Genomic DNA, 16,349 nt, shown 5'->3' with positions numbered 1-16,349 from the left:
CAAAAAATTAAAAGAATATTATAACCAAAAATCGAAATAAGTCAAATACTGTACAATGTTTACTGCAAGTATTTTGTCTTAAACAGCCGATTTTGACGTCAAAAAGAGTTTTAATACTTTAAAACTAATATTCCTTGCCAAATAGGTTTAATTAATTAGCTGTATGATACATTACAAGAATATTAATACCAAAAATTATAATAACTCTAATAATGTATGATAAACAATGTTTATTGCAAGTATTTCGTCTTAAACAGCCGATTTTGACGTCAAAAGGAGTTTTAATACTAGTATTTTTAACCGAAGACATTTATTAAATACATGTGCGAAGTATGACAAGAATATTATAACGAAAAATCGAAATAATTCAAATAATAAACGAAAAACAATGCTTATTGCAAGTATTTCTTCCTTAACACTCGATTTTGACGTCGAAAGGAGTTTTAATACTTTGAAACTAATGTTTTCAACCGAAGACGTTTTTTAAAATACCTTTACGAAAATTACATGAATATTATAACCAAAAATTGAATTAACTTGAATAATGTACGATAAACATTGTTTATTGCAAGTATTTCATTTTAAATAGCCGATTTTGACGTAAAAAAGAGTTTTAATATTTTAAAACTAATATTCCTAACCGAACAGGTTCATTTAATTAGCTGCATGATATAATACATGAATATTAATATCAATAATCAAAATAATTTAAATAGTGAACGTTAAAAAGAGTTTAATATAGGTATTTTGGTTAAAACAGCATTTTATAACGTCTATAGTAGTATCAATATGTTTAAAGTTAGATTACTAACCAAAGAATATTATTAACAAAGCTGTACAAAAAATTACAACGATATTGTATCCTAAAATCGCAATAACTTCAATAACAACGATGAACAATGTTTTTTGCAAGTCTTTCGTCTTAAACAGCCGATTTTGAACTCAAAAGGAGTTTTAATACATTAAAACCAATATTTTTACCCGAAGACGTTTATTAAATTACCTTAACGAAATATTACAACAATATTATTACTAAAAATCATAATAAATCAAATAATTTACGATAAACAATGTTTATTGCAAGTATTTTATTTTAAATAGCCGTTTTTTGAGTCAAAAGGAGTTTTAATACGTTGAAAATAATATTCCCAACCGAATAAATATATTTAATTCGCTGTATGATTTACTACAGGAATATTAATACTAAAAATCAAAATAACTGTAATAATGTACGAAAAACAATGTTTATGCTAGTATTTAGTCTTAAAGAGCCGATTTTTACGTTAAAATGAGTTTTTTTTTCTTTAAAACTAATATTACTAATCGTATAGTTTTATTTAATTAGCTGTATGATATATTACATGAACATTTATACCAATAATCAAAGTAATTTAAATAGTGTACTTTAAAAAGGGTTTAAAACAAGTATTTTGGTTGAAACAACCTTTTATAACGTCTATTGTAGTTTCAATATGTTTAAAGTTAGATTACTAACCGAAGAAGTTTATTAACATACCTGTACGAAAAATTGCAAGAATATTATAACATAAATTCGCAATAACTCAAATAAAATACGATAAACAATGTTTATTGAAAGTATTTCGTCTTTAAACAGCCGATTTTTACGTTAAAAGGAGTTTTTTTACTTTAGAACTAATATTACTAACCGTATAGGTATGTTTAATTAGCTGTATGATATATTACATGAATATTGATACCAAAAATCATAACAACTGTAATAATGCACGATAAACAATGTTTATTGCAAGTATTTCGTATTAAACAGCCTATTTTGACGTCAGAAGGAGTTTAAGTACTTTAAAACTAATATATTTAACCGAAAGCGTTTATTAAATTAGCTTTACGAAATATCACAACGTTTATTGCAAGTATTTTGTCTTAAACAGCCGTTTTAGACGTCAAAAAAAGTTTTAATACTTTAAAACTAAAATTCCTAACCGAAGGAATTATTTTATTTTTTTTTATGAAATATTACAATAATATTATAACTAAAAATCGAAATAACTTAAATAATAAACGAAAAACAATGCTTATTGCAAGTATTTCTTTTTAAACAGCCAATTTTGACGTCAAAAGGAGTTTTTATACTTTAGAACTAGTATTTTTAACCAAAGATATTTATTAAATTACCTGTACATATTATTAATAGAATATTATAACCAAAATTCGAAATAACTCAAATAATGTACAATAAACAATGTTTATTGAGAGTATTTCGTCTTAAACACCCGATTTGTCGTCAAACGGAGTTTTAATACTTTAAACTAATATTCTTAACCAAAAAGGTTTATTTTAATTAATTTTATGAAATATTACCATAATATTATAACCAAAAATCAAAATAACTCGAATAATGTACGATAAACAATGTTTTCTGCAAGTATTTCGTATTAAAAAGCCTATTTTGACGTCAGAAGGAGTTTTAGTACTTTAAAACTAATATATTTAACCGAAACCGTTTATTAAATTAGCTGAATGATATATTATAAGAATATTGTTACTAATAATCTAAATAATTCAAATAGTGTACGTTAAAAAGGGTATAATACAAGTATTTTGGTTGAAACAGCCTTTTATAACGTCTATAGTAGTATTAATATGTTTAAAGTTAGATTACTAACCAAAGAAGTTTATAAACAAAGCTGTACAAAAAATAATGGTTTTAATGCATTAAAACAAATATTCCTAACCGAAATGGTTTATTTAATTAGCTGTAAGATATATTACATGAATATTAATAACAATAATCAAAATAATGCAAATAGTGTACGTTAAAATGGGTTTAATACAAGTATTAGGGTTCAAACAGCCTTTTATAACGGCTATAGTAGTTTCAATATGTTTAAAGTTAGATTACTAACCAAAAAAGTTTGTTAAAATAGCTGTACAAAAAATTACAAGAATATTATAACAAAAAATCGAAATAACTTAAATAATGTCCGATAAACAATGTTTTTTGCAAGTATTTCGTATTAAACAGCCTTTTTCGACGTCAAAAAGAGTTTTAATACATTTTTAACGTAAAAACTAATATTCCTAACCGAATAGGTTTATTTAATTAGCTGTATGATATATTTATGAATATTAATACCAATATGCGTAATAATTCAAATAGTGTACGTAAAAAGGGTTTAATATAATTATTTTGTTTAAAACAGACTTTTATAACGTCTATAGTACTTTTAATATCTTTAATATTAGATTACTAAACGAAGAAATTTATTTATAGCTGTACAACATATTTTAAGAATATTTTAACCAAAAATCACAATAACTCAAGTTATATACGATAAACAATTTTTTTAACAAGTATTTCGTCCTAAACAGTCGATTTCGACGTCAAATGGAGTTTTAATACTTTAAAACTAATATTCATAACCGAATAGGTTTTTTTAAATAGCTGTATGAAATATTACAAGAATATGATTACCAAAAATTATAATAACTTTAATAATGTACAATAAACAATGTTTATTGCAAGTATTTCGTCTATAACAGCCGATTTAGACGTCAAAATGAGTTTTCATACTTTAAAACTAGTATTTTTAACCGAAGTCGTTTATTAAATTACTTTTACGAAATATTACAAGAATATTATTACCAAAAATCATAATAAATCAAATATTGTATCGTAAACAATGTTTTTTTTTATTTTTTCGTATTAAACAGCCGATTTTGACGTCAAAAGCAGTTTAAGTACTTTAAAACTAATATATTTAACCGAAAGCGTTTATTAAATAAACTGTAAGAAAAATTACAAGAATATTATAACCAAAATTCGAAATAACTCAAGTAATGTACGATATACAATGTTTATTGCAAGTATTTCGTCTTTAACAGCCAATTTAGACGTAAAAGGAGTTTTTATACTTTAAAACTAATATTTTCAGTAAATTGTCGTTTATAAAATTACTTTTATTAAATAGTACAAGAATATTATTACCAAAAATCATAATAAATCTAAGAATGTATGATAAACAATGTTTATTGCAAGTATTTCGTTTTAAACAGCCGATTTTGACGTCAAAAGTAGTTTTAGTTCTTTAAAACTAATATTACTAACCGAAGAGGTTCATATTAGTGGCTGTACGAAAAATTACAAGAATATTATAACCAAAAATCGAAATAACTCAAGTAATGTACGACATACAATGTTTATTGCAAGTATTTTGTCTTTAACAGCCAATTTAGACGTAAAAAGGAGTTTTTATACTTTAAAACTAATATTTTCCACCAAAGTCGTTTATAAAATTACTTTTAAAAAATATTACAAGAATATTATAATCAAAATCATAATAAATCAAAGAATATATGATAAACGATGTTTATTGCAAGTATTTCGTTTTAAACAGCCGATTTTGAATTCAAAAATAGTTTTAATACTTAAAACTAATATTCCTAACCGAAGAGGTATATTTTATTTAATTTATTGAATTATTACAAGAATATTATTACCAAAAATCATAATAATTCAAATAATGTACGAAAAACAATGTTTATTCAAATTATTTCGTATTAAACAACCTATTTTGACGTCAAATAGAATTTTAGTACTTTGAAACTAATATATTTAACCAAAAACGTTTATTAACATAACTGTACGAAATATCACGAGGATATTATAACTAAAAATCATAATAAATCAAAAAATGTACGATATACAATGTATATTGCAAGTATTTCGTCTAAAACAGTCGTTTTTGACGTCAAAAAGAATTTTAATACTTTAAAAATAATATTCCTAACCGAATAGGTTTATTTTATTTTATGAAATGTTAAAATAATATAAATACCAAAAATCGAAATAACTCAAATAATGAAAGATAAACAATATTTATTGCAAGTATTTTGTCTTAAACAGTCAATTAAGACGTCAAAGGGAGTTTTAATATTTGAAAACTAATATTTTCAACCTAAGAAATTTATTAAAACACCTTTAAAAAAATTACGAGAATATTATAACCGAAAATTGAAAAACTCAAATAATGTACGATAAACAATGTTTATTGCAAGTATTTCGTCTTAATCAGCCGATTTTGAACTCAAAAGAAATTTTAATACATTAAAACTAATATTTTTACCTGAAAAAGTTTATTAAATTACCTTTACGAAATATTACAATAATCTTATTACCAAAAATCATAAATAATTAAATAATGTACGATAAATAATGTTTATTGCAAGTATTTTGTTTTAAACAGCCGTTTTTGACGTCAAAAGGAGTTTTAATACGTAAGAACTAATATTTTTACCCGAACACGTTTATTTAATTAGCTGTATGATAGATTTAAAGAATATTTATACCATGAATCAAAATAATTCAATTAATGTACATTAAAAAGGGTTTAATACAAGGGTTTTGTTTAAAACAGCCTTTTATGACGTCTGTAGTACTTTTAATATGTTTAAAGTTGGATTACTAACTAAAGAAATTTATAAACATAACTGTACGAAAAATAACATAAACATTATAACCAAAAATCGAAATAACTCAAATAATGTACGATAAACAATGTTTACTGCAAGTATTTAGTCTTATACAGCCGATTTTGACCTCAAAAGGGAGTTTTAATACTTTAAAACTAATATTCCTAACCGAATAAGTTCATTTTATTAGCTGTATAATATATTATAAGAGCATTTATACGAATAATCAAAATAATTCAAATAGTGTACGTTTAAAAGGGTTTACTACAAGTACTTTGTATGAAACAGCGTTTTATAACGTTTATGCTACTTTTAATATGTTTAAAGTTAGATTACAAACCAAAGAAGTTTATAAACATAGCTTTACGAAAAATTACAAGAATCTTATAACAAAAAGTTGAAATAACTCAAATAATGTACGATAAACAATGTTTTCTGCAAGTATTTCGTATTATACAGCCTATTTTGTCGTCAAAAGGAGTTTTAGTACTTTAAAACTAATATATTTAACCGTAAGCGTTTATTAAATTAGCTGTACAAAATATCACAATGTTTAATGCAAGTATTTCGTCTTAAACAGCCGTTTTAGACGTCAAAAAGAGTTTCAATACTTTGAAACTAATATTCCTTACTGAAGGAATTATTTTATTTTATTTTATAAAATATTACAATAATATTATTGCCAAAAATCGAAATAACTTAAATAATAAAAGATAAGCAATGTAAAGTGCGAGTATTTCGTCTTAAACAGCCGATTTTACGTCTAAAGGAGTTTTAATACTTTAAAACTAATATTCCTAAGCGAATAGGTTTATTAAAATAGCTGTACGAAATATCACAATGTTTATGCAAGTATTTCGTCTTAAACAGCCGATTTTGACGTCAAAAGGAGTTTTTATACTTTATAACTAGTGTTTTTAACCAAAGTTATTTATTAAATTACCTGTACAAAATTTTAGAAGAATATTATAAACAAAATTCGAAATAACTCAAATAATGTACAATAAACAATGTTTACTGTGAGTATTTCGTCTTAAACAGCCGATTTGACGTCAAACGGAGTTTTAATACTTTAAAACTAATATTTCTTGCCGAATAGGTTTATTTAATTAGCTGTATGATATATTAGTTGAATAATAATACCAATAATCAAAATAATACAAAAAGTGTACATTAAAAAAGGTTTAAAACAAGTATTTTGGTTGAAACAGCCTTTTATAACGTCGATTGTAGTTTCAATATGTTAAAAGTTAGATTACTAACTAAAGAAGTTTGTTAACATAGCTGTACAAAAAATTACATGAATATTATAAACTAAAATTGCAATAACTCAAATAACATACGATAAACAATGTTTATTGCAAGTATTTAGTCTTTAACAGCCAATTTAGACGCAAAAAGGAGTTTTAATACTTTAAAACTAATATTTTAAGCGAAGTCGTTTATTAAATTACTTTTACGAAATATTACAAGAATATTAATACCAAAAATCATAATATATCAAATTATGTATGATAAACAATGTTTATTCCAAATATTTTGTATTAAACAGCAGATTTTGACGTCAAAAGTAGTTTAAGTATTTTAAAACTAATATATTTAACCGAAAACGTTTATAAAATAAGCTGTACGATAAATTTCAAAAAAATATATAACCAAAAATCGAAATAACTCAAATAATGTTAGATAAAGAATGTTTACTGCAAGTAACTAGTCTTAATCGGCCGATTTTGACGTCAAAAGGGGTTTTAATACTTCGAAACTAATATTTTTAACCAAAGTTGTTTATTAAAATACCTTTTTAATAACCCTTTTGACGATTTTGACGTCAAAAGGAGTTTTAATATTTTAAAACTACTATTCCTAACCGAATGTGGTTTTAATTAGCTGTATGATAAATTAACAGAATATTAATACCAAAAATCAAAAAATTTCAAATAATGTACGTTAAAAAGGGTTAAACACAAGTATTTTATATGAAACTGACTTTTACTACGATTATAGTACTTTTAATATGTTAAAAGTTAAATTACTAACCAAAGAAGATTATAAACATAACTGTACGAAAAATAACATAAGTATTATAACCAAAAATCGAAATAACTCAAATAATGTACGATAAACAATGTTTACTGTAAGTAATTAGTCTTAAACAGCCGATTTTGACGTCAAAAGAAGCTTTACTACTTTATAACTAATATTCCTAACCGAATAACTTCTTTTAATTAGCTGTATGATATATTATAAGAATATTAAAACCAATAATCAAACCAATTTCAATAGTGTACTTTAAAAAGAGTTTAATACAAGTATTTTGTTAAAAACAGCCTTTTATAACGTCTATAGTACTTTTAATACGTTTAAAGTTAGATTACTAAACAAAAAAGTTTATAAACATAGCTGTACAAAAAAATAAGGAATATTCTTACCGAAAATCGAAATAACTCAAATAATGTACAATAAACAATGTTTTTTGCAAGTATTTCGTATTAAACAGCCTTATTAGACGTCAGAAGGAGTTTTAGTGCTTTAAAACTAATATATTTAACCGAAAAGTTTATTAAATTAGCTGTACGAAATTTCACAACAATATTATAACCAAAAATTGAAGTAACTCAAATTATGTAGGGTAAACAATGTTTATTGCAAGTATTTCGTCTTAAACAGCCGTTTTTGACGATGTTTAAAGTTAGATTACTAACCAAAGAAGGTTATTAACGTAGCTGTACAAAAAATAACACGAATATTATAACCAAAAATCGAAATAACTCAAATAATGTCCGATAAACAATGTTTATTGCAAGTATTTCGTCTAAAATAGCAGTTCTTGACGTCAAAAAAAGTTTTAATACTTTAAAACTAATATTTCCAACCGAAGAGGTTTATTTTATTTTATTTTATGAAATATTACAATAATATTATTATCAAAAATCGTAATAACTCAATTAATGAAAGATAAACAATGTTTATTGCAAGTATTTCGTCTTAAACAGCCGATTTTGAACTCAAAAGGAGTTTTAGTACATTAAAACAAATATTTTTTTGCGAAGACGTTTATTAAATTACCTTTACGAAATATTACAAGAATCTTATTCCTTTAAATCATAATAAATCTAATAATGTACGATAAACGATGTTTATTGCAAGTATTTTGTCTTAAACAGCCGTTTTTGACGTCAAAAGGAGTTTTAATACGTTGAAACTAATATTCCTAACCGAATAGGTTTATTTAATTAGCTTTATGATATATTAACAGAATATTAATGCCATTAATCAAAATAATTCGAATAATGTACGTTAAAAAGGGTTTAATACAGGTATTTTCGTTAAACTGCCTTTTATAACGTCTATAGTACTTTTAAAATGTTTAATGTTGGATTACTAACCAAACAAGTTTATAAACATAGCTGTATGAAAAATTACAAGAATATTATAAACAAAAATCAAAATAACACAAATAAAGTACGATAAACAATGTTTACTGTAAGTATTTCGTCTTAAACAGCCGATTTTGACGTCAAAAAGAGTTTTAACACTTTAAAACTAACATTTCTAACCGATGGGTTTATTTAATTATCTTTATGATATATTACATGAATATTAATACCAATAAACAAAATAATTCAAATAGTGTACGTTAAAATGGGTTTAATACAAGTATTTTGGTTAAAACAGCCTTTTATAACATCTATAGTAGTTTATTATATTTAAAGTGTTAATGTTTATTCCAAGTTTTTCGTCTTAAACAGCCGATTTTGAACTCAAAAGGACTTTTGATACATTAAAACTAGTATTTTTACCCGAAGACGTTTATTAAAATACCTTTACGAATTATTACAAGAATATAATTACCAAAAATCATAATAAATCAAATAATGTACGAGAAACAATATTTATTGCAAGTATTTTGTCTTTAACTGCCGGTTTTAACGTCAAACAGAGATTTAATACTTTAAAACTAATATTCCTAACCGAATAGGTTTATTTAATTAGCTGTATGATATATTACAAGAATATTAATACTAATAATTAAAATAAATCACATAGTGTACGTTAAAAAGGGTAAAATACAAGTATTTTTGTTAAACTGCCTTTTATAACGTCTATAGTACTTTGAGTATGTTTAAAGTTAGATAACTAACTAAATAAATTTATTAACATAGCTGTACGAAAAATTAAAAGAATATTATAATCTAAAATCGCAATAACTCAAATAATATATGATAAACAATGTTTATTGCAAGTATTTCGTCTTAAACAGCCGTTTTTAACGTTAAAAAAAGTTTTAATACTTTAAAACTTATATTCCTAACCGAATAGGTTCATTAAATTAGCTGTAAGATATATTATAAGAATATTAATATCTTTAATCAAAATAATTCAAATAATGTACGTTAAAAAGGGTTTAATACAAGTATTTTGTTTGAAACAGGTTTTTATAACGTCTATAGTACTTTAAATATGTTTAAAGTTAGATTACTAACAAAAGAAGTTTATAAACATAGCTGTACGAAAAATTACAAGAATATAATAATCAAAAATCGAAATAACTCAAAAAATGTACAATAAACAATGTTTACTGCAAGTATTTCGTCTTAAACAGCCGATTTTGACGTCAAAAGGAGTTTTAATACTTTAAAACTAATATTCCTAACCGAATAAGTTCATTTAATTAGCCTTATGATATATTTTAAGAATATTAATACTAATAATCAAAATAATTCAAATAGTGTACGTTAAAAAGGGTTTAATACAAGTATTTAGTTTGAAACAGCCTTTTATAACGTCTAAAGTACTTTTAATATGTTTAAATTTGATTACTAACCAAAGAAGTTTATAAACATAGCTGTACAATAAGTTACTAAAATATAATAACAAAAAATCGAAAGAACTCAAAAAATTACAATAAACAATGTGTAATGCAAATATTTGGTCTTTAACAGCCGATTTAGACGTCAAGAGGAGTTTTAATACTTTAAAACTAATATTTTTTACCGAAGTAGTTAATTAAATTACTTTTACGAAATATTACAATAATATTAATACCAAAAATGAAAAAACTCAAATAATGTACGATATACAATGTTTATTGCTAGTATTTCGTCTTAAACAGTCGATTTTAAATTTAAAAGAAGTTTTAATACTTTAAAATTAATATTTTTACCCGAAGACGTTTATTAAATTACCTTTACAAAAAATTATATGAATATTATTACCAAAAATCATAATAACTCAAATACTGTACGATAAACAATGTTTACTACAACCATTACGTCTTAAACAGCCGATTTTGACGTCAAAGGTAGTTTTAATACTTTAAAACTAATATTCCTAGCTAAATATGTTTATTTTATTAGCTGTATGATATATTACAAGAATATTAATACCAATAATTAAAATAATTCAATTAGTGTATGATAAAAAAGGGTTTATTACAATTATTTTGTTGATAACAGCATATTATTACGTCTATAGTACTTTGAATATGTGTTTTAATACTTTAAAACGAATTTTCTTATCCGAATAGGTTCCTTTAACTAGCTGTATGATATAATATAAGAATATTAATACCAATAATCATAATAATTCAAATAGTGTACGTTAAAAAGGATTTAAAACAAGTATTTTGAATGAAACAGCCTTTTATAACGTCTATGGTACTTTTAGTATGTTTAAAGTAAGATTACTAACCTAAGAAGTTTATAAACATAGGTTTACGAAAAATTACAAGAATATTACAACCAAAAATCGAAATAACTCAAACAAGGTACGATAAACAATGTTTACTGCAAGTATTTCGTATTAAACAGCCTTTTTCGACGTCAAAAAGAGTTTTAATACTTTTTTAACGTAAAAACTAATATTCCTAACCGAATAGGTTTATTTAATTAGCTGTATGATATATTATATGAATATTAATACCAATATGCGTAATAATTCAAATAGTGTACGTAAAAAGGGTTTAATATAATTAATTTGTTTAAAACAGACTTTTATAACGTCTATAGTACTTTTAATATGTTTAATATTAGATTACTAAACGAAGAAATTTATTAACATAGCTGTACAAAATATTTCAAGAATATTATAACAAAAAATCACAATAACTCAAGTAATATACGATAAACAATGTTTATTACAAGTATTTCGTCTTAAACAGTCGATTTCGACGTCAAATGGAGTTTTAATACTTTAAACTAATATTCATAACCGAATAGGTTTTTTTAATTAGCTGTATGAAATATTACAAGAATATGGTTACTAAAAAATATAATAACTTTAATAATGTACAATAGACAATGTTTATTGCAAGTATTTCTTCTTTAACAGCCAATTTAGACGTCAAAAGGAGTTTTTATACTTTAAAACTTATATTTTCAACCAAAGTCGTTTATAAAATTACTTTTATTAAATATTACAAGAATATTATTACCAAAAATCATAATAAATCAAAGAATGTATGATAAACATTGTTTATTGCAAGTATTTCGTTTTAAACAGCCGATTTTGACGTCAAAAGTAGTTTTAGTACTTTAAAACTAATATTCCAACTCGAAGAGGTTCATATTAGTGGTTGTACGAAAAATTACAAGAATATTATAACCAAAAATCGAAATACCAAAATAATGTACGATATACAATGTTTATTGCAAGTATTTCGTCTTAAACAGCCAATTTAGACGTCAAAAGGAGTTTTTATACTTTAAAACTAATATTTTCAACCAAAGTCGTTTATAAAATTACTTTTATTAAATATTACAAAAATACTATAACCAAATTCGAAATAACTCAAATAATGTACGATAAACAATGATTATTGCAAGTATTTCGTTTTAAACAGCAGATTTTGACTAAAAAATAGTTTTTATACTTTAAAACTAATATTCCTAACCGAAGAGGTATATTTTATTTTATTTATTGAAATATTACAAGAATATTATTACCAAAAATCATAATAAATCAAATAATGTACAAAAAACAATGTTTATTTAAATTATTTCGTATTTAACAGCCTATTTTGACGTCAAAAGGAGTTTTAGTACTTTAAAACTAATATATTTAACCAAAAACGTTTATTAACATAGCTGTACGAAATATCACGAGAATATTATAACCAAAAATCATTATAAATCAAATAATGTACGATAAATAATGTTTATTGCAAGTTTTTTGTCTAAAACAGTCGTTTTTGACGTCAAAAAGAATTTTAATACTTAGGAACTAATATTTTTACCCGAACACGTTTATTTAATTAGCTGTATGATAGATTTAAAGAATATTTATACTAATAATCAAAATAATTCAAATAGTGTACGTTAAAAAGGGTTTAATACAAGTATTTAGTTTGAAACAGCCATTTATAACGTCTAAAGTACTTTTAATATGTTTAAATTTGATTACTAACCAAAGAAGTTTATAAACATAGCTGTACAATAAGTTACTAAAATATAATAACAAAAAATCGAAAGAACTCAAAAAATTACAATAAACAATGTGTAATGCAAATATTTGGTCTTTAACAGCCGATTTAGACGTCAAGAGGAGTTTTAATACTTTAAAACTAATATTTTTTACCGAAGTAGTTAATTAAATTACTTTTACGAAATATTACAATAATATTAATACCAAAAATGAAAGAACTCAAATAATGTACGATATACAATGTTTATTGCTAGTATTTCGTCTTAAACAGTCGATTTTAAATTTAAAAGAAGTTTTAATACTTTAAAATTAATATTTTTACCCGAAGACGTTTATTAAATTACCTTTACAAAAAATTATATGAATATTATTACCAAAAATCATAATAACTCAAATACTGTACGATAAACAATGTTTACTACAACCATTACGTCTTAAACAGCCGATTTTGACGTCAAAGGTAGTTTTAATACTTTAAAACTAATATTCCTAGCTATATATGTTTATTTTATTAGCTGTATGATATATTACAAGAATATTAATACCAATAATTAAAATAATTCAATTAGTGTATGATAAAAAAGGGTTTATTACAATTATTTTGTTGATAACAGCATATTATTACGTCTATAGTACTTTGAATATGTGTTTTAATACTTTAAAACGAATTTTCTTATCCGAATAGGTTCCTTTAACTAGCTGTATGATATAATATAAGAATATTAATACCAATAATCATAATAATTCAAATAGTGTACGTTAAAAAGGATTTAAAACAAGTATTTTGAATGAAACTGCCTTTTATAACGTCTATGGTACTTTTAGTATGTTTAAAGTAAGATTACTAACCTAAGAAGTTTATAAACATAGGTTTACGAAAAATTACAAGAATATTACAACCAAAAATCGAAATAACTCAAACAAGGTACGATAAACAATGTTTACTGCAAGTATTTCGTATTAAACAGCCTTTTTCGACGTCAAAAAGAGTTTTAATACTTTTTTAACGTAAAAACTAATATTCCTAACCGAATAGGTTTATTTAATTAGCTGTATGATATATTATATGAATATTAATACCAATATGCGTAATAATTCAAATAGTGTACGTAAAAAGGGTTTAATATAATTAATTTGTTTAAAACAGACTTTTATAACGTCTATAGTACTTTTAATATGTTTAATATTAGACTACTAAACGAAGAAATTTATTAACATAGCTGTACAAAATATTTCAAGAATATTATAACAAAAAATCACAATAACTCAAGTAATATACGATAAACAATGTTTATTACAAGTATTTCGTCTTAAACAGTCGATTTCGACGTCAAATGGAGTTTTAATACTTTAAACTAATATTCATAACCGAATAGGTTTTTTTAATTAGCTGTATGAAATATTACAAGAATATGATTACTAAAAAATATAATAACTTTAATAATGTACAATAGACAATGTTTATTGCAAGTATTTCTTCTTTAACAGCCAATTTAGACGTCAAAAGGAGTTTTTATACTTTAAAACTTATATTTTCAACCAAAGTCGTTTATAAAATTACTTTTATTAAATATTACAAGAATATTATTACCATAAATCATAATAAATCAAATAATGTACGATATACAATGTTTATTGCAAGTATTTCGTCTTAAACAGCCAATTTAGACGTCAAAAGGAGTTTTTATACTTTAAAACTAATATTTTCAACCAAAGTCGTTTATAAAATTACTTTTATTAAATATTACAAAAATAATATAACCAAATTCGAAATAACTCAAATAATGTACGATAAACAATGATTATTGCAAGTATTTCGTTTTAAACAGCAGATTTTGACTAAAAAATAGTTTTTATACTTTAAAACTAATATTCCTAACCGAAGAGGTATATTTTATTTTATTTATTGAAATATTACAAGAATATTATTACCAAAAATCATAATAAATCAAATAATGTACAAAAAACAATGTTTATTTAAATTATTTCGTATTTAACAGCCTATTTTGACGTCAAAAGGAGTTTTAGTACTTTAAAACTAATATATTTAACCAAAAACGTTTATTAACATAGCTGTACGAAATATCACGAGAATATTATAACCAAAAATCATTATAAATCAAATAATGTACGATAAATAATGTTTATTGCAAGTTTTTTGTCTAAAACAGTCGTTTTTGACGTCAAAAAGAATTTTAATACTTAGGAACTAATATTTTTACCCGAACACGTTTATTTAATTAGCTGTATGATAGATTTAAAGAATATTTATACTAATAATCAAAATAATTCAATTAATGTACGTTTAAAAGGGTTTAATACAAAGGTTTTGTTTGAAACAGCTATTTATGACGTCTATAGTACTTTTAATATGTTTAAAGTTGGATTACTAACCAAAGAAATTTATAAACATAACTGTACGAAAAATAACAAAAATATTATAACCAAAAACGAAATAACTCAAATAATGTTCGATAAACAATGTTTACTGCAAGTATTTAGTCTTATACAGCCGATTATGACGTCAAATGGGTATAATTAGCTGTAAATAATTAGCTGTATGATATATTACATTAATATTGTTACCAATAATGAAAATGGTTTAAATAGTGTACGTTAAAAAGAGTTTAATACAAGTATTTTGGTTGAAACAGCCTTTTATAACGTCTATAGTAGTTTCAATATGTTTAAAGTTAGATTACCAACCAAAGAATATTATTTACATAGCTAAACGAAAAATTACAAGAATATTATAACCTAAAATCGCAATAACTCAAATAATATACAATAAAAAGTGTTTATTGCAAGTATTTCGTCTTAAACAGCCGATTTTGAACTCAAAAGGAGTTTTTATACATTAAAACTAATAATTTTACCCGATGACGTTTATTAAATTACCTTTACGAAATAATACAAGAATATTGTACCAAATATCATAATAAATTAATTATATACGATAAATAATGTTTATTGCAAGTATTTCGACTTAAACAGCCGATTTTGAAGTCAAAAGAAGTTTTAATACATTAAAACTAATATTTTTAACCGAAGACATTTATTAAATTATCTTCACGTAATTTCACAAAAATATTATTACCAATAATCATAATAAATCAAATAATGTACGAGAAACAATGTTTATTGCAAGTATTTTATTTGAACAGCCGTTAATGACGTCGCAAGGAGTTTTATGCGTCAAAACTAATATTCCTAACCAAATAGGTTTGTTTAATTAGCTGTATGATATATTACATTAATATTAATACCAATAACCAAAATAATTTAAATAGTGTACGTTAAAAAGAAAATAATACAAGTATTTTGTTTGAAACAGCCTTTTATGACGTCTATAGTACTTATAATATGTTTGAAGTTAGATTACTTACCAAAGAAGTTTATAAACAAAGCCGTACGAAAAATTACCAGAATATGATAACCAAAATTCGAAATAACTCAAATAATGTACAGTAAACAATGTT

Source organism: Thalia democratica, chromosome 1, assembly GCF_965202585.1.
Source record: "Thalia democratica chromosome 1, ktThaDemo2.hap1.1, whole genome shotgun sequence".
Lineage (NCBI taxonomy): Eukaryota > Metazoa > Chordata > Thaliacea > Salpida > Salpidae > Thalia > Thalia democratica.
Note: the sequence above shows the minus strand (reverse complement) of the source record.